The sequence below is a fragment of the Equus caballus genome, chromosome 4 (assembly GCF_041296265.1).
Source record: "Equus caballus isolate H_3958 breed thoroughbred chromosome 4, TB-T2T, whole genome shotgun sequence".
NCBI lineage: Eukaryota > Metazoa > Chordata > Mammalia > Perissodactyla > Equidae > Equus > Equus caballus.
The window spans coordinates 58,470,513-58,492,000 of record NC_091687.1 but is presented as its reverse complement, the minus strand read 5'-3'; the positions used below and the strand labels follow the sequence as shown (position 1 = coordinate 58,492,000).

The window sequence follows — 21,488 nt, the reverse complement described above, 5'->3', positions numbered from 1 at the left end:
AAAATTTATCCAACTGTATGCTTAAAACTGTTGAATTTTATTCTATGCAAGCAACACTATAAGCAAAAAAAAAAAAAAAAAAAGGTGGAGGATAAGGTGACAGCTGGCAAAAATACTGACCAAAATGAAACCAACCAACCACGACTCCACCACAGTCCGGGGCTTGAATTCCTACCAGCCAAGTGGCTACACCCCAGTCTCTCCCAGTCCTTTCCCTTGCTGAGCGTGGGAGGGCTGCGCGCTCCTTTTTTGCAAAACCGGTGATCAACCGCGCCCTCCACTGGCTAAAGCTGCTACCTTCATTTGTGGCAAAGCACATTGCCCCTCCCGGCCGGCCGCTCTGAAGGTAGCTGCCGCTTTTGTCGTTGCCATTTCCCTGGGGCCGCAGCGTCCGGCCTCATCTACTACTAGGAAACAGGTGCGCACGTGCGGGGGGTGGGGGAGGGCGGCATTTGCTCTGGGGCCGCAGGGTTTTTGGGGACATGAGTGTGGTGGAGGTCTCCTTCCTCCTGCCTCCCACTTAGGTGCCTTGCGAGGTGCCACACCTACGCTCAGGTGCCAAGTACCTCTGCCCACTGCGCAGGTGCCTGTCAGATACCCTCCCTCCTCGCCCCCCCCCCACCCCCGCCCCGGAGGGTCAGGCCTGAAAGTAAACTGGGGGGCAACCAGAGCCTTTGGCTCGGGCTTTTTTTGTCGCACCCCCAACTCTCTCCTTCCCCGCACTAGCCCTCCCGCCCCGCAGCCCCTGCGACGTCCCCGCAGCCGCAGCACCATCGCCCCTGTCCTTCCCTGACTCTGAGGCCAGCGACAGTTTCTTTTCCATCCCTTGCTCCGGGAAGGAGGCCGCTATGCGTAGGCAGGCTCGCAGATTCCCGTTCCCACAGACGCAAGCAACTCAGCTCCATCGCCCCGCCCCTTTGGCTAGTTTCTGCCGGCTTCCCACAGCTCTCCGGGATGAGAAATGAACCGGCTACAGAGGGGCATATTTTCCTGTGTGTTTACCTCCAGGACCCGCCAGGGCACCTTCTGGGAAAAGAACTTAACCATCAAGATGGTTTGAGCCTGGGATGCCTGCTTGGGCTCATCACCATAAGGGGATGCATTCGGTAGACTACATTGGGCCAGTTCCAGACTCGACAGTCTCTTTTACTAATTTTGGTTTTTAGAAATTATTTTAATTTTTAAAAATCTAATCCATATACGTGGTAAACAGAAGCAGTATCAAACGATGTACAATATAGGTGCGTCTCTCTCCCACCTTTGCCTGGAAGAAAACGTCCCCGACCTCATATTTCCTTCCAGCCATTTCCCAAGCATGGTTAAGTCTATTTGTCTATGTAAGCAAATGAGACATACCTATCGGTCTTTTGTTTGTTCTTTTAATCTATTGTGTCTTGTGGAATCTTTCCACATCAGCGTATAGAGAGCTCCTTCATGCCTTTAAAGCAATGGTTCTCTGAGTGTAGTCCCCAGGCCAGCTACACCAGCATCATCAGGGAATTTGTTAGAAATGCACGTTCTTAGGCCCCCTTCCAGACCAATTGAATCAGAAACTGCCAGCTGGGGCTTGCTGGTGACTGAACAAGCCCTCTGTGCTCAGATTTGAGAACCCCCCTGGGGGCAGGGGGCTGTTCATTGTTTTGGTGTGCCATAATTCATTTAGCTAATTAAAAAGATAAAATATTTTGAATTGTTTTAAATAGTAAATCTGATGTTAACACCACTTAAAGATGATCTTACTTACATAACCCAGTGAGAGGAGAAAGCCAAAATAAAGATACATTCTTAACCCCAAGAGAAACTTCATGGTTTTCACATGGGTTTGTTTATTATTACAAGACCCATGAGGTCACAGTTGGTGGTGAAGTGTCTCAGGTTGATAAGCAGTTAAATCTGTTGTGCAAACATAGCTTGCAAGCGAACAAACATAATCCTCTAAAATAAGCATTTCTATGCAGTTTCCGATGACAAACACATGATTTCAACGTTACAGGTCAACATTTTGATAGATAACTATGAAAACAGGCCTCTAAATATTAGGACAGCTTCTTGCTCTTTTTAGTAAACTGATTTTAACAGAAACTCAGCTTCATCTGCACAGGATATGAATAGGTAAGGACTTATTTTAGTGTTACAGTAATTAGTTGGCAAATATTCTCTAACTGCCTTCTTATCTTTTTAAGCAACGGATCAGGGCTAACCAGATGCTTCTCTCATGGAAAGCACTTACATGAACAACATCTTCATTCAAAGTTTTCACGATACATTTGAAACTTGTGGTCCATAGTGTCAAACTGTAATTTTAACCAAGATTGAATCGAAGTATTTGAGCTTTCAATTTTCTACTTCACTCCATCTTCCAAATACTGGGCATTTAGACTCCTTCCAGTTTTTGGCCTAACCAATTATTGCTTCAGTAGCATCTCCCCACACACATGCAAAAATTATTGGGCAGGGTAGATCCTTTGAAGTGCAACTGTTATGTCAAAGATTATGTGCATTTTACATTTGATAGAATATTGCCAAATTATAATTTAAAGAGGTTGTTGCCATTTACATAATATATTAAAATGTGCATTTTCTACATCCTTGCTAACGTCTTGTATTTTTAAAACTTTTAAATATTTTGTCAATGTGCAAGGCAAAGAAGAGTGGTTTCTCCTTGTCGTAGTTCCGTTTATTTAATTACGAGCCATTTGGATTTCTTTTTCTATTTATGCTTCTTTCCCAGTTTTCTATTCTATTTTAGGTCTTCCTTATTAATTTGCAAGTGTTCTTTATATGTCAAGTAAATGAGGCCTTTGTTATCTGTGTTGCAAAAATCTTTTTTTTTTTTGTTATCTTTTCATGTAGGTTTTTCATACAGAAAATTTTTACCTTTATATGTCCAATTGATCAATCTTTGTTTTTATGGATTCTTGGTTTTAGGTCTTCTTTTGAAAAACCTTTCCTTTCCCCAAGGTAGAGACCACAAATGCATATTAAAAAGCCAAAAGTACCTAATCAGTGAAAGTACAGTCATTCTCCACGACCCTTCTAGAATTTGCACCAGCCAAGCAGGCTGAGGATGCAGTAGAAATCACCACCCCTGTATCTTTCCAGTCCTTGACCTCAGCACTAATCTTGGCAATTCTCAAGGATGCAGAGGGGTCAGTTCCAGGGGACTCCATTTGGCCCCTCCAGCCATAATGGCCTTTATGCCGTAGGTCAGGGATCCAATGTGAGCATTTTGCCAGTTGCCAAGTTTATCTATTTCTTCTGTACATCTTGGGATTGAGGAAATAACCACAGTAAGTGTCCATGTTGAACCTACTGTGAGAAGGACTTGGTCCAGGACACAGTCCATCACCTGACCTCTGTGAGCTCCCATTCTGAGTGGTGGTCCAAGGTGATATTTCAGGTCTCTGGGGTTTCATGTCAGTTCAGAGCCAGTATCTAATAACTCCTGGGAGGTTTGTATATTTTCCTTTCTCTAGTTCCAGGTACCGGAGTAAATGGCCACAGTTTGCTCTGGGAAAGCTTTGGAAGAAAATCCTTATTATGCTCTATGGCTGCATTATACTCTATGCTTGGACATTCATTCCAGGGCTCCAGGTCTGTGAACTGGGAAAGAGGCCATGCATCCCTCTAGGATAATTTGATTTAGGTTTCTGCCCACCATTCCACATTTTTTTCTGCCAATATATGTTGTACAGTTGTCCCATCCCCAGCATACTTTTCAATGCTTTTGTGTGTGGAGAGTGCTCCAGGATCTGCCAGTAGGGTACAAGTGGGTGTGTGTGTGGTAGTGGGAGTAGGTGTGGGGGCTGCTGAGCAGGTTGCACATAGTAGGTTCATCTTGATGTCCCTGTCTCCTTGAGCCTTTGCAGGAAGGTTCTGATGATTCCCTCTGAATGTAGGCGACTGTGGAAGGCAGCATAGTTGCAGATGGAATTAAGGTGCTAATCAGCTGACCTTAAGGAGAGGATCCTGGGTCATCAGGGTGGTCCCAAAATAATCACAAAGGTTCTTAAATGGAGAAGAGGGAAGCAGAAAAGTCAGTTGAGAAAGAAGGCATTGTGAGAAGGATTCTACTGGCTGTTGCTGGCTTTGAAGATGGTGGAAGGGCACCTGGAAGCAGTAAAACAGATTCTCCCCTGGAACCTCCAGAAAGGAATGCAGTCCTGCCAACACCTTGACTTTAGCCCAGGGAGACCCATTTTGAACTTCTGACCTCCTGAACTTAGGAAGTTCTAGATAGTACTTTATATTGTTTATGTTGTTTTAAGCCACTAAGTGTGTGGTAATTTGTCACAGCAGCAATAGGAATACAGCTCCCACTGAATCCGAGTTTCAATTTAATGTTACTCCCAGGTTCTAGAGTCAACATATTACATCCTGAATCTCAGATGAGGATACTCATGAAAATAAATTTAGCCTTATCAGGCCTTATTGTCAGTGGTGTACTGATAAATGTTTAACAATCAGGAATCCAAGGGGGTAAAAAGAAAAGCCCTGACTTATTATGTTAGCCTATTTCCAAGTTGCAAATATTCTCACCATTACTCACTTCAAGCTATAAACATCTTATTACTGAACACAGATTTGGGAAGAGATGCAGAGTAGCCCACTATTATGTAGTATTTCTCTCATATAGCTACAGTAAAGCCAAATAATCTCAAAAGCATAGATAATAGTAAAGTGTAGTGAAGATAAGTGGGAGTGATGATTTAAGTATGACCTTTATTTTTATGTACTGATTGTAAGTTTATGTGATTTAAGTTTTAATAAGGGCTATGTTTTACAAATATTTCATAAAATCCTTGAAAATTTAACACTTGGCTCTCACAAGCTGATTTTAGCCAGCTCTTGAAAACCAACACTTACATTTCATCCTCTTTCATCCATCATCCTTAGATTGCATTCTTATATGTACTCCCTGGACTCCTGCACACAAATGGATGAGGTCAGTGCAGGCCCAGTGTTTATCTGGGCTACACTGGGATCAATTCTTCTTGTAGGCCGGGAGGCACATCCTGGTGGCTGTTGAAAGGTTTTATGCAGGTGTAGGTAGTTTCCTTCCATGTGAGAGGGACTACCTCTGAGGACAAGGCAGATTTAAGGGGAATAGGGGGTTTAGAATTCTCAGCTCCATCCCTGTCTGCTCAAATAGCACCATCTCAGGGCCGGCCCTGTGGCCGAGTGGTTAAGTTCGCACGCTCCGCTGTAGGTGGCCCAGTGTTTTGTTGGTTCGAATCCTGGGCGCAGACATGGCAGTGCTCATCAAACCACGCTGAGGCAGCGTCCCACATGCCATAACTAGAAGGACCCACAACGAAGAGTATACAACTGTGTACCCGGGGGCTTTGGGGAGAAAAAGGAAAAAATAAAATCTTTAAAAAAAAAAAAATAGCGCCATCTCAGAGTCCCACTCCTTTCCCATCAGAGCCCTACATGAGTTCGGTGGTTCTCAAAACCTGCATCAGAATTATCTGGAGGAGTTGATAAAACTCGGGTCCTGGGCCCCATCCCCAGAGTGTCTGATTCAATAGGCCTTGGGCGGAGCCTGACAATCTGCATTTTTAACAAGTCTCTAGCCGACACCGTTGCTGCTGGTGTGGAACTACACTTTTAAACTGTCTTAGTTTGAGAGCCCTGGTGGGTTTGAATATTTATTGCAGTTTTGCAACCATGACAACCAGGTGTTGGGCTTGGCTCACAGCCACATCTGCCTGGGATTACAGGAGATGCGAGATGCCTTCAAAGCTGCCAAGAGGCTGCTGACTTTCCAGTTCTGTTCTCAGTTGGACATTCACAGCCTTCACTTTTCCTTTTCCCTCTGCACTCTCTCTAGTTCCATTAAAAAAAGTCAGCTGACCCTACAATCTCTATAATTACTACTTCAGTTAGCCTTTGAAGTATAACAAACCACCATAAAATAGAATGGCTTAAGAAAACAATCATTTTATTTACTTACAATTCTGTGGGTCAGCTGGTCGCTCTTTTCAAATCTGAACGGCTTGACTGGTGTTGGACGGTCTAGAACAACATGACTGGGGCCTCAGCTGGGATGCTGGAGATGCCTGGGATGGCTAGGGCCTCTCTTCATGCGGTCTCATCCTCCAGCTGGCTAGCCCAGGTGTTCTCATGTGGTGGCCCGCGGACTGCCAAAGAGCAGCAAGAGAGGGGCAAGCCACAAACGCACGAGCACTTCTGCAGCTTCTACTTGTGTCACATTTGTTAGCATCCCAAGAGCCAAAGGAAAGGACGGCTAAGGCCAGAATCAGGGGGCAGAAATAAACTCTACCTCTTGATAGGAGGAGCTGCCAATTACTGTGTCCATGTTTTTCCAGTTTTATTTTTTTTAATTTATTTATTTATTGAGGAAGATTAGCCCTGAGCTAACATCTGCTGCCAATCCTCCTCTTTTTGCTGAGGAAGACTGGCCCTGAGCTAACATCCCTGCCCATCTTCCTCCACTTTATATGTGGGATACCTACGACAGCATGGCTTGCCAAGTGGTACCGTGTCCTCACTGGGGATCCAAACCAGTGAACCCTGGGCTGCTGAAGCAGAACGGGTGCACTTAACCGCTGTGCCACCAGGCTGGCCCCTTTCCAGTTTTATTGATATATAATTGACATAACATCATCTAAGTTTAAGGTTAAAATGTAATGATTTGATATTGCTCAGTGATCACCACAATAAGTTAACATCCATCACCACAAATAGTTACAAATTATTTTTCCTTGTGATGAAAACTTTCAAGATCTATTCTCTTAGCAACTTTCAAATATAAAATACAGTATTGTTAACCATAGTCACCTTGCTGTACATTAGATCCTTGGAACTCATCTTATAACTGAAGTTTGTACCTTTTAACCACCTTCACTCAGTTCTACCCCCCCCCCCCCCCCCACCTCTGGCAACCACAAACCTGATCTCTGTTTCTCTGAATTCGGTTTGTTAGAGTCTACATATAAGTGAGATCATACAGTATTTGTCTTTCTCTCTCTGATGCTTCCTTTAGCATAACGCCCTCAAGGTCCATCCATGTTGTCATAAACGGCAGGATTTCCTTCCTTTTTACGCCTTAGTGGTATTCCTGTGCCTCCTGCCCCCCCCCCCCTTTTTTTTTGGTCTACACAATCCCTATCTTTGCTGTAGTAAAGAAGGGACACAATCACTTGACTTCCCAATATCTTATACTCCACTTATACTCCACTTCACCCCATGCAACCTCTGGTGAATAATTCGGATAACCATGATGCCACCGCATGGTATGAATAACTTGTGCTCCATTTCCCTCAACAAAGGAGTTTTCCATGAGTAAAACATGCTCATAATTGCATTTTGAGGCTGTTTCCTAGGGACACTTCCCAAATGAATTACTGAGTCAGTTAGAGTCCTGGCAGGCCAAAGACGGCATACTCAAACTGGATACTCTGAGGAAAGTTTACTAAAGGGATTATCTACCAAGCTGTAGGCAGAATTAGAGTCATCGGTCACATTTAGTACAGTGGAGTTAGCACTTGCAGGGAGTTGTTACATCCTAAGCCTGACAGGACAAGGGAAGGCTAGAATTTCTGGAACCCTCGGAGGGTAGCCGTATGGGGGTAGTTACCTGACAGTAGTGGAAGCCTTCTGTAGATGATACAGTCAGCTCCTGGTGACCCAATGGGGTGGGAGCCAAGGGGATAAAAGCCTTGACCTCTCTCTTCTCCTGCCATCTGATCTCCTGCTGCTGTCTCCCCTTGGCCAATCCCAACTGACAGCCAAGGAGAAAGGGGCCATTGGTGCATTCCCAACAGGGCAACCTCCCAAGGCAAAGAGCAAGGTGGTTGGAAGGGCACGTGAATCGTGAATGGCCTCATTCTGAGCAGGGCAGGCCAGTCTGTCCATGCCTGGGTCAGATGAAGGAAAAATAATATTCCTTGTGATAACAATGTCTAACTCTCACCCTTTCCAATTTACAGGCCTTGCTCATGTGCATGAGCTCATCGAGGATACAAATCAACTCGAAGGAGGTTGGTGGTATTCCCAGTGCATAGACAAGGCAACTGGGTAAGTAAGTTGCTGGGCATCTCTGAACTTTAAAGTCACACAGCTGGTTAGTAAGATTAGAACCCACTTGTGTTCTTTGGGTGTATCAAAATGCTTCTGTCCAGTTGAGGCGACAATGTAAGCAGAGTCTTCAAATTAAAATTAGGGCTGCCATAACAAAGTCCCACAAACTGGTTGGCTTAGAACAACCGAAATTTATTGTCTCACAGTTTTGAAGGTGAGAAGTCTGAGATCAAGGTGGCAGCAAGGTTGGTTTCTCCCTGAAAGAAAATCTGTTCCACGACTCCCTCCCAGTTTCTGGTGCTTTGCTGGCAATCTTTGGCATTTCTTGGCTTGAAGGTGCCTCACCCTCATCTCTGCCTTCATCTTCACGTGGTGTTCGTCCCGTGTCCATGTCTCTCTTTGTGTCCAAATTCCCCCTTGTTATAAGGACACCAGTACTATTGGCATAGGGCCTGCCCTAATGACTTCATATTAACTTGACCATCTGTGAGGACCCTATTTCCCATTAAGGTCACATTCACAGGTACTGGGGGTTAGGTCTATAACATCTTTTTGGAGGATGCAATTCAACCCATAATGGTGCTCTATTATCAGACATATCAGCTTTATTTATTGAAGGTTCTACACCTTTATAGTACTGAGAAGAGGCAATTTACAATGTGAGGAAGAGTTTAATACTGTTTAAGTACCATGCTTTGGCTGTATTGTGTTCTCTGAAAACTGTTCCAAGAATCTTGTAATCACTGCTAATTAAAATATGTTATTAGCTGAACAATAGCTTCCCTAATTGTACCAGGTAACTGGGAAATCCCCAAACAACAAATAGAAAGATAGTGAAAGACCCGGATCTGTTTCTTTTGTGGAATTTAAGGGTAAGTGATGCCACCTCTATGGCCAGAAGTCTGGTTTCCGGTTTCTCCTTACCCGGTTTTAATCTGTTCCAAACGGTAGGTGTCGCTGTTGCCTGCTCTGTGGTTCTTCACTCTCCATAAAAACCCTTGGGTAGAAGAACTAACAATACAGGCATTGAATGAGAAAATTTATCTGAGGCTACTGCTCCCCCCGTCTTTGCAACTGCTCGTCATTTTCTCATTCACTCAACTGTGCAATCCATTTGGGGACATTTCTGTGGCAAAAGTAAAACCTTGTGGGCTTTTCTCCAGGACTCTTCTCAGCCTCCTCCTTTGTGGGTACTGACTCAGGACAGCAGGCTGAAGACTGTGTGCTTGGAAAGTTAGGCACAAGGCCTGTGCAGTTCAAGTCCACATGGTCATATGGCCCCACACTGCTTCTGCCCTGCTGGGCAGCAGTCAGCAGTAGTTTCTGCTCAGTGGGCTGTTGGGATTATCCTCTGTGATGATGTGGCTCCTGTGAAGCATGGCCTGGCCTAGCACGCATGTAGTTCCTGTGCTCACCTTTTGTTAGAGCTAAGGTGTGTATTTCAAGTTACCACCTGGGTCTCCATTTCAAGGTTGACTTTCATATTTTCAAGGAAGGGTCTCGTGCAGCACTAGTCAGGGTGAGGAGGAGGGTGGGGTGGGGTCCTCCTATTCAAACACTCTGATTCCCACTGTGCGCAGGCACAGGGCCCACTTGGTGACCAGGTTGTCAGGAGTGCTCTCCTTTGCTCTGGCTTGTAGGATAACAGATGGCAGGAAGGTGCATTCCTGAAGGCTGTGGCTCAGAGAATAAAGCTCTTCCTTTCTTCTCTCCCCCTTCAAACACAAACACAACAAATGCACAGCTCCCCAGGAAACGTGGGGAAGGAATCCTGCGCTGTGGGAAGGATAGGTGGGGCAGGGGATGAAGAGGAAATAACATCTGCAGGGGCCTGGAGGCACAAGGACAGACCAGCTGCTCCTGGGAGGGGCCAGTGGAGGAAGAGCAAGGAAGGAAGGGAAGCAGAGTTCATGGACGGTGTGCGGCCACCTGTTTCAGATGTGGCTGGAGGTTTATACAGCAGCAGCCTCTCTGTGGTGGCCTCTGGGAGTGGAGTAGTCCTTTCATGGATTTCCAACCTCCGGAGTGGGTTAGGATGACTGTAACCATTGGTGGGGGTTGCTGGGGCTGCTTCTGGGCCAGTCCTGATCCCAATTACTCAAATAGACATAGGTATTGGTATAATTTGCCCAGTTTTGTATTTCTTTACCTGTATTACTTTCCTACTTTGGAAAGGCAATGTGGTAAATGTGTAAGAAAGTTGTGCTTTAATTTTTATACCTTTTGTAAGAGTTTTCAAACAAATAGCTATATAACTGAACGAAATCTCTTATCAAACTCTTAGTCCTGACTTTTAGTTAGGGCTGGACCTAAGATTGTGGTGACATTTTAGGAAGCTCTCAGATCAATCAGATGTAAATTCCTTGGAGCAGGGGTCATTTTCTCATTTTGTATCTGCATGGCTGAAAAACAAATGATGGACACTGCATAAATAAATGGTACTTCTCATTATTAATGAAGATTTTCCCCCTTCTTCCAACTAGTTGGAGAGACAAACCAACAATTATGATACCTCTTACTATTTATAGTAACAGCCTCTTCCATAACCCAGCCTTTAGGGAGGGGAGCACAGCTTCAGGGACAACTTCCTGGGGAGGGGCTGAGTGAGCTGAGAGGGCTGAGCAGGAGTCAGAGGGTGTGAGAGTGTCTCAGTCCCTGGGGCGCCTGTGTGACAGCCCAGAGAGGAGGGACTGCAAGTACAAACAGCCAGTGTGGCTAGAAAGAAAGGGTGGAACCAACTGGCAGGTTTGCATGAGGGAGTGAGGCAATTGGCTCTGTCTTAGCAGGATAACTCCTTTGCAGAGTAGAGGGCAGACAGGAAGGGAGCTGAGGATCACTCAAGGTAGGGGGACCAGTGCACACCAAGTTGTAGATGTCAGATGAAGACTGGTCAGGATCTGACCACGCTGGTCCATTGGGCTAGAAAAGAAGTGAACTGACACCCAAGCCATCCAGGGGCTAGGAAAGGCTGGGCATCCCACAGCTGATGCCCAGAGAGCTGCCTGCTGGGGCCGTGCTTGCAGGCCCTTCTCTGAGAATAGCAGCACATGGGGTGGGGATCAGGCTATAGACTGTGCTGAGAGGTGAGTGGGTGAGTGCTGGAGAAGTCCTTTGGGACTCAGCATGGAGAAGATTGGCGTAGGTGGGAGGTGGAGGCGATAAAGCCAGGCCTATTCAGAGGAGGTGGAGACCATCAGTGATGAGGTAGGAGCAAAGGTATGGGGCCCAGTTTGGAAACTCTTGAACTATGTGAATGCGCATGAAGGGCAGCGCATGCGCGTCTCAGCCTGGGTGTGTCCAGCTGCAGAACTCGCCCCACGGTGGCACTGATACACGTGAGCCTTTGTCATCTGCTTCCCTCAGTGGCTATTAGAAGCTGACGTTGACTGCGGCGCATCTGCGCCACGGCTATATACACTGAAATCGCCTGGGAGCTTCAAAAAGCGGTGATATCTGGAATCCGCCCCAGCGATTCTGATCTAACTGGGGTGCGGGACCATTGACCGTGGCAGGCTTATATAAGCCAGGCATTATACTAATAGCTATGTACATGCATTATCTCCTTCAGGCCTTTTAACTGGTGGTTCTCAAAGCGGGGTCCCCGAAGCAGCAGCGTCAGCATTCCCTGGGAACTTGTTAGACATGTAATTCTCTGGTTCCTACTGAATCAAACTCTGGGGGTGGGACCTAGCAATCTATTTGAATGAGAGGGAAAATCATCTCTAGTTGAGAACCACTGATTTAAGGAATAAATCTCTAATAGTGAAATTTCAGGTATCAGTAAGTTATGTTCAGAAATGTGTTGGAGACAGAAGGATCCTCTCATTGACTCCCAGATAATACCCACAGGCAACTCTCACCATTCCTACCCTTTTAACTGGAGCAAAAGTGAGCATGTTCTGTCTGTACGCCTTATCCTTCTATATAATAAAAATCTGTTAAACACGTCAAAACAGAACACTGGTGATTACTTCCTTCTAAGATGACTCTTTTCTCCCAAGAGTCGCAATGAGCAGCATGCGTTTTGTCCTTTCTCCTCAGTGTGAGGGATAGAGTTTGATGTTTTGTACGAAAGGCAAAAGCTACGGTCTGCCAATTCCTGAGCCTGCAGGACCCGCTGCCATTTCTCTTACGTTCTAAGAGCTCCCCCATGCGGTAGCTTCTGCGAAAACGGGGGCGCTCTTGCTCTGCTCCCCTCAATTTGTTCCAGGTGTGGATGTCAGCTCGAGGAGGCAAGGCGTGGTGTGAGGGATCTTTGGGGTAACAGTCGTGACAGTAGCAAAGTGTTATCCCTCCTGATTCCAGTTAACCTTTTAACTACCTTCAATTTCTTATCCAGAAGAAACTAGTAATGGGGGAATGAGAGGAACGGAAGCTGGCTCCCTCGTGTAAATGTCGGAGGGGGACCCCCTCTCCCTCTTCAGGTAACTGCTTTTGGCCTCCGTGTCCTTTGTCCCTTGAATGGTGGGCCTTGCTCAGCACTTCCTGGTGCCTATCCTACAAAACTCCTGCTGTTCTGCAAACAAGTACATCAGCAAAAAGCTGGGTTTGTTTACTGCAGGACTTCTCAGGGCATTTACAATTCAAATGGGCCTTGTGAAACTCCAATGAAATAGCTACAGTGTGCAGAGTTTTCCTAACTCTTAAACACAGAATCTCACTTACAAGGGGTGTGTACAAGCCTGGTGTTCTGTGGACCACATTCTGGGAAGACTGATCTGGTTGTAGCTGGCAAGGAACTAGCGATAACTAGCAGTGTCAATGAGGAAAGAGGGGATTCTGGAGTTTGGGAATATAGATCCTGTGGCCTCCTTGCTGAGTAAATGGGCAACACCTTCCCTCTTTTCCTACTGGCTCGAAGTCTTTGCTCCTGAGTACTTTTCACCTCTAGTTTTCTGCTGGGCTTTAAATGCACGAGTGCATCTCAAACACAGCACCAGGAATCTCTTTAGCTGCTTATGTACAATTTATGCCCTATCCATAAGCCGTCATGTCATTTTATATTCCTAAAGTAACGCCGGCTGAGCCAGCCTGGAGAGGAGACTGCCAAGTCTTTACTGCCTGGAAGGAGGGACTATGCGGAGGAAGCTCTTCCCCTCACCCCTGCTTCCCATTCTAGTGAAATAATGACTTTGTTCTACAAGTACCATGGAAAGAAAATGCTCAGTCCAGCTCTCGGAAACACCCAGAATAAACCAAAGTTGGCCTGATAATATGCTGATGATGCAGATCTGGCAGTTAGTGGAACAAGTGTGCTCCTATTCTATTTTATTTGGAAGCCCTATTTATGGATCGATTGTGAAACAGGGATAATAGATCCAGGGAACCTCCTCCAGTTTAAAACCACCAAAGATGTTGACTTCTAGGGGCCGGCCTGGTGGTGTAGTGGTTACGTTCATGTGCTCTGCTTTAGCGGCCCGGGGTTCACGGGTTTGGATCCTGGCCGTGGACCTATGCACCAAGTATCAAGCCATGCTGTGGCGTGCATCCCACATGTAAAGTAGAGGAAGATGGGCATAGAAGTTAGTTCAGGGCTAATCTTCCTCAAAAAAAAAAAAAGAAAAACAGATGTTGACTTCTCAAAGGCCTGAAGATTGCCAGCAGGAGTGTGTGTGATGGGGGGAGAGTATTGTGGATGCTGTTGTCACCCCACCCTGATTGGGTACTGGCTGCCAACAGCTCCCGGGGCTCCTTGGTCTCTGAAGAATTGCCCTTAACCAAATGGGATCCACCTCACCACTCTTGCCCATGAACGGCACCTCCCAAACCACCTGCCCAGGGGCAGACCATGGCCATTGACTGAGCTGCACGAGCGTGCAGAATGCCGGCTCCCCCGCCCCGAGACAGCACTATTTCTTTAGTACATTCTGCCATTTTGGGTTCCCGGTGGGCTCAGGCTGAAGCCAGGTTCCAGCTGAGCCTACCTCCCTGTCCACTTAGCTCTCTTCCCTGCCTGGCTGCTTCCCTTACACCCAGTGCTACCAGATCTAGTAAATAAAAATAACAACACCCAGTTCCATTTAAATTCAGATAACCAACGAATAATGTTAGCATAAGTGTGTGCCATGAAATATTTGGGCCATGTTTGCACTAAAGTTATTTGTTGGTTTTCTGAAATTAAAATTGAACTAGGCATCCTGTATCTTATCTGCAACTCTACTTGTACCCCTTCTTCCCAGAGCATGCCCCCAATAAATCAGTTGAACAAGAGCTCCTGTCTCAAGCTCTGCTTTTGGGAACCTCCTAAGAAAGTCGGGGCGGGGGGGGGGAGGAAGTAGGAAAGGAATAGACACAATTTGAGCCACTCAGGACCCTTTATTCAAAACCACCTGGTGAGTGGCCTGTAAGCAGCTTCTCTTGCAAGCAGAACTCTGGGACTCTGAGGACCAGATCCAGAGGGAGTTCTGCCTGGCCCCTGTTGGGAACAATTGGTCCCCTGAGAGAACACAATGGCCACCCAGTCTCCCCAGAGCAGGATTCAGCTTTCCTGGGCTTGACCTAATTAAGCATGAAATGTCAGTGGGAATAGATGCAAAAATATTTTGTTTTTCTTAAATGATGCTTCCTTCCCAGCTCTCATGGATTACAGGAACTGTACTGCTAATGTTACCTCATTGACTTGAGTCCTAACAGCGACGATTTAGCTTCATTTCCTCATCTTTCAACACAATACTCCTCTGGTCTCACGTGGCCGTGTTCATCTGAGGAGTGCCATAGCTCTCAAAGTGCACGTGTGAAGTTGAACTGGCCCTGTGATGTGTGTTTGGCTTTGTAAAACGGACTCATCTGGGAGTCTTACGTATCTTACGAAATAATTCGTTGCAGTGCACTATTTTCTAGTATAGGATAATGACATCAAACTCCAATGTGCTAATCTTGGGATCTTGTTAAAATGCAGGTTCTGACTCAGTCTGTGGTGGGCCTGAAATTCTGTATTTCTGACAGCTCTCAGGTGATGCTAGACATCAATATCATCTTCTTTGTTAAAATTATTTTTTGGTGATGATGATTGGCCCTGAGCTAACATCCATTACCAATCTTCCTCTTTTTACTTGAGGAAGACTGTCATTGAGCTAATATCTGTGCCAATTTTCCTCTGTTTTGTATGTGGGATGCCGCCACAGCATGGCTTGATGAGCGGTGTGTAGGTCCCCACCTGGGATCCGAACCCTCAAATCCCCGGCCACTGAAGCAGAGGGCTTGAACTTAACCACTATGCTGCTGGGCTGGCCCCCAAACCCTCCTCTTTTTATAGATGAAAAACCAGCCCAGACAAGCGCACAGGTGGCTAACAGCAGAGCTGGGATTTAAAGCCGGGTGATCTGGCCCCAGGGCCCATGAACTTTACCACGAAATCAGGCGATGGGGAAGCTGATTAAAAGACTGGGTGGACTGAACAGGTGTATAGGTGAATTGACAGGACACTGGGCCAAGAGACTGGCTGTAGCTGTGGCCAGATCACCTGGGTTCAAGTTCAGCTACTACCTCTCACTGCACGAGCTTGGATGTCACTAACTTGTTTATGTCACCGAGTTGGGGTCGTAAGAGGGACCCCCTCACAGAGCTGTTGGAGGGTTCCGTGGCATAATCCATGTTAAGTGCTTAGTACTGAGGCTGTCAGAGGAAACACCTGATGACTAGTTATTGTTACTGTAACCTCAGACAGTTGTCCTGGTGCAAGCAAGGCAATGCACTGTGAAGGACTTGCTGTGGCCCCGGGCCGGCCTGCACTCGAATGCAGTCCTTTCCTCTCACTGTCTGCTTTTACTCATTGTCTTGCAGCAGCTTCTGTTCCTTTAGGATGGAGCTTAAATGATCATGTTCTGGTCCTGCAACTTCTAGAAGTCTGTGTAGGCATGCTGCAGCTGGCACCTATTAAAAACAATACAGGCTTCTAAAGGGAGGCAGGCAGCATTATACTCCAATGCTCAAATGTAGCAGCAACAATCCCTGCCACTGAAGGGACGTCTTCACAGGGAAAATGGAGAGGAACACCAGGCCATTGTGGGAATAATCAGCTAGTGTAGACAGTATACCCAAACAATTCAGCCCCGAGCCCCTTTTTTGCTTCAGTAGAGCTGATGGCTTAATGCCTTCATAACTTGCGTCCTTATGGCAACTCCCCATGTCACTTGGCTTTAACAAACTGAGTCTCCCTGGGGCGAGCATAAATTGCCGTAAATCCATTCCATCTTGGCAGCAGGGCGTTAACTACATCCACCCTGAGCGTGGGTCCCCATATTCTTGTCACCTTTGTGGAACAACCAGGTCTCGGTACATAAAAGGCACTGCCACTCACGGACACTGTTGACAGTATCAGAATTTCACCGGTCTGCAGGAAGCAAAACACTCAAAGCTTCCAAAAGAAGGAAGCGTGCTAGGGGCTGGCCCCGTTGCCGAGTGGTTGGGTTTGCGCGCTCTGCTGCAAGCGGCCCGGTGTTTCGTTGGTTCGAATCCTGGGCGTGGACATGGCACTGCTCATCAGACCACGCTGAGGCAGCGTCCCACATGCCACAGCTAGAAGGACCCACAACGAAGAATATACAACTATGTACTGGGGGGCTTTGGGGAGAAAAAGGAAAAAATAAAATCTTTAAAAAAAAAAAAGAAGGAAGAGTGCTGTGTATGTGGAAAGACTTTGCCTTTTCTTTTCATCTGTGAGTGATATATAAAATTATGACTAGATTATGATTCTTTAGGATTTGGAACAGGGTGAGGTTTGTTCTCATTATTCAAGTATAAAATAAATTATTACTCATAACAACCAAGGTCATTTAAAACACTGTTCTAGATGTGGATTCAATAATCTTCTTTTCTAGGGCAGCACCGTCTGGTAGAAGCTGCTGCAATGATGGAAATGTTCTAGGTCTGCCCTGTGCAATAGGGTAGAGGGTAGCCCAGTGTGGCTCTGGAGCACTGGAAATGTGTCTTGTGTGGCTGAGGATAGAATTTTTAATTTTAGTGAATTCCAATTATCTATTTAACTTAAACAGCCACACGTGGCTAGTGGCTACTGTCTTGCAGAGCAAAGTTCTAGAGAGAGAAAGAATTATGCATCAAAGTCTCGGGAGGCTTACAGTTAGCAGAGGGAATAGTAGGAGAATCTGAAGTCAGCAAATTAAGTATAAAATATTGGCCAGCCAGCACTGGTTTTCCCTATTTGCCTGCTCACTCCATGGGAGGTTACTTTACAACGATGATAATGTAATGAATTAAATCTTCAGTCTTTTCAACTTGCCTAGCAGAAAGAATTGGTTGTTATGGTTCAGAGACTATTAGTGAACAAGGCTGCAAATTGTAAAGATGTAGTGTAACGTGATTCTATTAAGGACAGGCAGAGAGAGTTCTCGGTTGGGAGATTGGACTCCCTCCATCCTGCATGGGTATCACATTTTGCCCTCTCTCTTCTTTTACTCATCTACCTTCTCTCTGTTCCCCACCCCAGCCTATGATTCAGACCCACCCAGGGAAGCTCCAGGAATTCTTTCCCGGTGGAAATGATATTATATAATAATGTAGCACGGATGATTCTTAGTCCCCTTGGGTGTGAAGAAATGTCTTTATTTTCTTTAAACAAAATTGCCAAGCTGGTCGGGAGTTTAATCTCAGGTATTTTGGCAGGCCGCCTCTTGGGTGTGGTGCTCAGCACTGCTCCTCTGAGATCCTGCCGCTCCTGTGGTGCAACCAGGGGAGAAGGCAAAGATCCTGGAGCTGCAGAGTGGCCTCCACTCTCCACTCCATCCCAGCTGCCCCTGTCTGCCCAGGGTGACCCCTCAGAGAGCTCAGGTTGGCTGAAACCACAGACAGAAAGTGAGGTGGTCTTTGTGCCCCTGAAGTAAGAGAATGCAATGGCCTGTCTTCCTTCCTGGAATTGAGGGGGGAAAACATTCAGGGAACAACACCCAAACTAGCCACGTTTTAAGTGCTCAACAGCCGCACATTGCTCGTGCTACTGTATTGGAAATGTCTAGAACATTTCCATCATTGCAGCAAGTTCTGTGGGTCAGTGCTGGTCTAGACCAAGCCCCATGGTAAGATTGTACGTGCATTAGCCCATTTAGTTTTTACAGCATACCCATGAGCTGAGTAGGAGTAGTATCATCACTTTAGAGAGAAGGAACGAAAGCCCAGAGAGGCTTCAGGTTAACCAGGGACCCACTGGCTGAGTTGAGGTTTTCAATCCGGGTCTCTCTGACCGCTGGTCACATAGACCTCAGGGCTTACAAGGGTCCTCACCTCTGCACCAGTGTGTGGCTATCTTAAGACCGCCTTAAAGAAACATTCAGAATATCCTGTGAGAACGTTGCAATTACAACAGAGAGAGAGAGGATTCGATAACTGAAAGAATGACTTCTTATCTTTGAGTGGCGGGCTGTGAGAGCAGGCATTTTTGCCTCATTAGCTACTAGTCTCAGCGCCAGAGAGATGTGGGAATCTCCGTGGTCTGTCCTCATTGCCTTAAATAACCGAAGATAAAGCCCAGGCTTCTCAAACAATAGTGTGGTTGTTCACCTCTCTGCTTTTAAGAACAGCGTCAGTTATCCAGCAGATAGATGGAAGCCTAACTGTGACCAGATTCAGGTCTCACCAGTTTGGTGCTATAACAGGGACCTGTCTGGGCCTGAGTCTCAGCGTCCCGCCCCAGCCCCCATCCCAGGCCCTCCCAGCAGCCTCAGCTCCCAAGCCTTGCTGACTGCAATTAGAGCTCAGGGCTCAGATGGGCAGGGCAGGACCCCAAGTGAAGTGGGAAGGAGGCGTCTGTGCTTTTCCCTCTGCTTCTGGGTGACAAGGGCGTCTGAACAGATGCCCTGCTTCTCCCGAGATCGGTGGCTCGTTCATGGAACTCACAGGTCTAAGTAGGAAACCAGCTGAGAAAAAGCAGAAAAGAACAGAGAAAGACTAAGAAGAAGAGATTAAAGACTTTTCCTTTGATTAATTTTTCCCCACTTATGCTTTGTAGGCTACACGATGGATTATACTGGAAGCATTTAAAAAGATTTAGCTCTTGTTAATGTGCCACAAAGCTATGTAAACAAAATTTTTCCTAGATGTGGAGTTTGGAAAGGGCAAATGCAAGCGAGAATCCATTTTGTTAAGAAGGCTAAAATCCGTGATTTTAATGAGTGAAATTCTTACTAAATATTTGCATAGTACTCTTCAATTTACAAAGTACTGTTCCATGCATTATTTCTTTATCGGTCCTGGTCCATGAGTGGGATTATCACTACCACGTAGGCCAAGCAGACTAGAAGGTCATGGGCTTGGGAATCAAATAGACCCAGGCTCAGATTCCATCTGTACTGTAATCTGTGTGACCTTGGACAAGACACTTAACCTTTCTCAATCAATTTCCTCAGAGGTTGGATGGCATCTATTTGTCAAGGCTGATTGCCACCAACACATTCAACGACATCATCCAAGAGCATCTGGAGGGAGGAAGAGTGGGAGGAATTAGTGGGAAGCAGTCAGGGATCAGTAACAAAAACTTTGGCCAAGTTCAGGCTTGGCAAGAAGGATCAAAGAGGAAATCTAATCCTATAGTCAGTGTCAAATACAGAAAGCAAGTGACGAGTGTGGCAGACATACCTTACAGTGACCCCCAATGAGTCATGTCTTTGTATATCACCTTCTCCCGAGTGCAGGTGGAACCTGTAACTTGCTTCTAACCCATAGAAGATGGCAGAGGCTATTGATGTCACTCCCTTGATTGGGTCACATTATGTGGCAAAGGTGGTGGATGTCACTCCCTTGGTTAGGTAATAGCAGACTGGAGAAAGAGGCTCTGTCTCTCTCTTTCTGTCTCTCTCTCACTTTGAAGAAGTAAGCTGCCACGTTGTGAGAAGACCACATGGCAGGGAATTGTGGGTGACCTCTAGGAGCTGAGAATGGCCCCTAGCAGAAAGCCACGGCCCTGAGTCCTGCAGCCACAAAGAGATGGGTTCTGCCAACTGTTTGAATAAGCCTGGAATCAGATTCTTCCCTGCTCAAGTCTCCAGATGAGAACCCAACCCATCTGACACCTTGATAGTAGCCTCTGAGACCCTGAGCAGAAGACCCAGCCAGGCTGTGGTCAGACTCCTGACCCATGGAAACTGTGAGACCATAAATGGGTTTTGCTTAAGCCACTACATGTGTGGTAATATGTTATGTAGCAATAGAGAATGAATATACTGAGTTTGGGGAGAGATTCCCATCAGCTGCCTGAAGGAGGATGTAAAGATCCAGCGATTCAAGGCCCTACGGGAAAAGCAGCCCAGGATCCCAGGCTGGCCTGCCATGGATGCACGCAGCAGGGGCACAGTGTTGCCTTGCAACAGAGTGACTGGAACCTCCATGCTTGGCTCCGGGCTGATGTGACTCTTTAAACAATTCTGTTTAAAAGGCAGGAGCTGGGCCAGCCCCCATGGCCTACTGGTTAGGTTTGGCACGCTCTGCTCCAGCAGCCTGGGTTCGGTTCCCAACATGGACCTACACCACTCATCTGTCGGTGGCCATTCTGTGGCAGCGGTTCCCATACAAAAAGAAGAAGATTGGCAACAGATGTTAGCTCAGGGTGAATCTTCCTCAGCACACACACACAAAAAAAAGGCAGGAGCTGCCGATGTCCTGACCACCACCTACCCACTGGCTGAAGCTGACAGAGAGATGGCCAGATGCCCATTAGGAGCAGCCACACACAGTTCAGGATAGGACTCTCTTCTTAAGGTAAGGGGGGGATGAAGTGAGTTGGTGTATATGAGCCCCTGCCTTTGAGCCTGGAGGTGTTCAGGTAGACATTATTATTCTCCTCCTCCAAGAGATGAGGATATCAAGAGGCTTGTGGGATAATCAAAGAGACAGATACAGGGGGTTGACCTTACTTCCAAATATGACAGTTCATTCAAAGGAGGTATGACTAGTTGTTAAGCAATCAGGAGAGGTTTCTAATTTGGATTCAGAAATCTAAACCTATAATTACAAATTCTCTGTCATCTCATAGGGTGGAAGTTCACCTGACCACCAGTATGGGACTTATGCTCTTCACTGAGATGGGGGAGCTATTGGGCAGAGGTGTTCAGAGCTCTCTAGCCAGGTTGAGGGATGCCCAGGTGCTACAAGTAACACAAAACTTACAGCCGTCTATGGGTATCTGTATTATCTTATTTGAGCTCATGGCTGTGTAAGCCTTAGCCCTGCTCCAGCATCTCACTCAGAAGCCCATCAAGGGCTGCAGCCTGTACACAATGGAGTTTTAGCTAATCTTTGATATGTCCCAGGGCAATGTACATCAGCTTCGTGGATATTTCTCTTCATGAGCTGTCAATAGACCATGCTTAGCTCCCACAGTGGTCATTGTCAGCCACACAGGAAGCTAGCTTTTATTAGCTTCCCATAGAAATTAACAGGACTACAATTGGGACCTTTAGACTCCAATAAAACTGTGATTCCCAACCTTGGATGCA

General features: G+C 46.4%; 1 protein-coding gene across 4 annotated transcripts in view; it reads left to right on the top strand.

Annotated features, from left to right (window-relative positions):
• Positions 1–262: 262 nt before the first annotated feature.
• RAPGEF5 (Rap guanine nucleotide exchange factor 5) overlaps positions 263–21,488 on the top strand; it is a 349,321-nt gene continuing 328,095 nt past the window's right edge. For 3 of the 4 annotated variants that reach the window (XM_070264267.1, XM_070264266.1, XM_070264269.1), the window contains exons 1-2: positions 296–418; positions 7,956–8,043. The gene's annotated coding sequence lies outside the window, so the exon portion shown is untranslated. Of the gene's footprint in view, positions 419–7,955; positions 8,044–21,488 lie in introns of all 4 variants that reach the window. The other variant, XM_070264270.1, reaches the window with a different exon arrangement.